General features: G+C 56.5%; 1 protein-coding gene across 1 annotated transcript in view; it reads left to right on the forward strand.

Annotated features, from left to right (window-relative positions):
* Positions 1-1,964, forward strand: part of LASP1 (LIM and SH3 protein 1) — a gene marked incomplete at its 5' end in the record, with an annotated part of 53,927 nt that overhangs the window by 5,175 nt on the left and 46,788 nt on the right. The window lies entirely within an intron of this gene.

A 1,964-nucleotide genomic window follows, 5' to 3' on the forward strand; every position in this document is an offset into this window, starting at 1 on the left:
GGGGGTGGGGTAGGGACTGCAGATGGGTTGTTGACTTTCCAAATATTGCTAATCCATGTCTGGGGCCAAAAATCCTTGTGGGAAAACCCAGGTCTGTGGCACTGCCTGCCCTGCCCCCCAGAGAGGGCAGGGTGGGCCAGGCCCTGCTGTGTTTTGGGGGTCAGCAGGGGGGGAGGAGAGCAGTGTGAGGAGCAGGGCCCTTTCCAGATGCAACTCCTGACTTCCCAGCTTGGCAACCCCTCTTCTCCTGCCTTCTCTGCTCTGGATTGAAGCAGGTGTGTGAAAACAGGCTGGTTTTCACCCAGGTGGTGTGTGCTGCTCTGCACCCCCGGGGGAGCTGCTGCTGGAGCTGTTGGGTTGGGGGTGAGACCTGGGGACCTGAGCAAACCCTGCTCCCCAACACCCTGCTCCCCAACACCCTGCTCCCCAACACCCTGCTCCCCAACACCCTGCTCCCCACTGCTGCCCCATGCCCAGACAGCTGTCTGAAGCTCCTGAAGGTTCCCCTTTTGGTTGCCCTGTCTCCTCCAGCCCTGTGCTAGCTGGGCATCACTGGGGGGGTGTCCCTGAGAACCAGGATCCTGTGAAGTGCTCCCAGTCCTGCAGAGCTGTTTCTGAGACAGGCTGGGAGCAGCTGCTGGGGGAGGGCAGCAGCTGCACACATGCAGGGCTGGACCAGCCATTTTGGCAGCCTCTCCCCAGAAATGCTGGGAGGAACTGAAGCCTTTCTCTGCAGTCTGCTCTTTCACAGCAGGACGTTTGCAAGCCCTCTGCAAAGTGCTGTTGTGCTGCTTTTAGTGTTAAAAAAGCACAGTTTGGGGGTTTTTTTGGGTGCTTTGTTGGGCTTTTTTTAAGCTTATCCCCAAGAACCAGCAGCTCTTTGAAAGGCAGGATGTGAACTTGGGAGCCTTTTGGCAGGACAGAGCTTATTGCTTCCTTTGTTTAACTCTCCTTTTCCTAAACCACGGTGCAGCTGCACAGAGGTGACTGTCACCTCTGGGAGGTGGGTGAGGAAGGGACAGTGTGTTTGCACCCAGTGCTAAGGGCTGGGCTGCTCTCTGGGCAGGTCTGCCAAAAGCTTCAAGCAAGCTGCACCAAATACAAGCAACCCTTGGAGCTGGAGAAGCTCTTCTAAACACTCAAGAAGTCTCCCACATCATCTGTGATGTAAACTGGCCTTGCTGGAGGAACTGATACAGAGCTAAGTCCTGTTGAAGATGCTGAGTCTGGGGCTTGTAGCCACCAGCCCTGCTTCAGTTGCCTCTTTGTGACCAGCTGGGCAGTGCCCTGATGTGCTCACTCAGTGAGTTTCTGCAGATGTGTCCCACTAGCCTCTTTGTTGGAGGAGTTTAATGCAGTTTCCAGCTTGTGTGAGGCTCCAGAGGCAGCTTTGGAGCTTCAAGTTCAAGTGCTGACATTTAACTTGGCCCCCAGGGAAGGCAGCTCATGGGGGCCAGATGCTGCTTTTAGGGCAGGGCTGGGCTGGGTGTGAGTGCTTGGAGAGTCACGTTGATCTGGAGATGAAATCACTTTGCACTGCTGCTCTGGGAAGGTGAAAATACTCCCCTGGTGTCACCAGTTTGTGGGTCACAAGGAAACTGGGACCAAGGTGCTGGTCTGGGGCTGTTTCTTTGGTGTGTGGGGAGGAAGGGTCTGTTTGCTTTTTGATGTCCCTGCCAGAGCAGCTTCTTGCCTTGGTCACACAGCTCTTGCTGCTTGGCTGCTCAGGGGAACTGGGTGAGCTCTGTGTGTGTGTGTGGGGGGGTGTTTGTGGCGCTGGGGGGGTCAGGCTGGGAGAGGCAGGGAGCAGACAGACCCTTTACCCACGGGAACCCTGCACCTCGCTCTTGACACTGGGATAAACTTTCATCTGCCTCGGAGTTGCTGGTGCTCGAGCAGCTCCTAATGCGGGAGCCAGACGGGCTGTGTCTGGCGGGGGGGGGCTCGACTGACCTCACTTAGAG

The sequence above is a fragment of the Chaetura pelagica genome, unplaced genomic scaffold, assembly GCF_000747805.2.
Source record: "Chaetura pelagica isolate M959 unplaced genomic scaffold, ChaPel_1.0 scaffold1843, whole genome shotgun sequence".
In the NCBI taxonomy this organism is placed as follows: Eukaryota; Metazoa; Chordata; class Aves; order Apodiformes; family Apodidae; genus Chaetura; species Chaetura pelagica.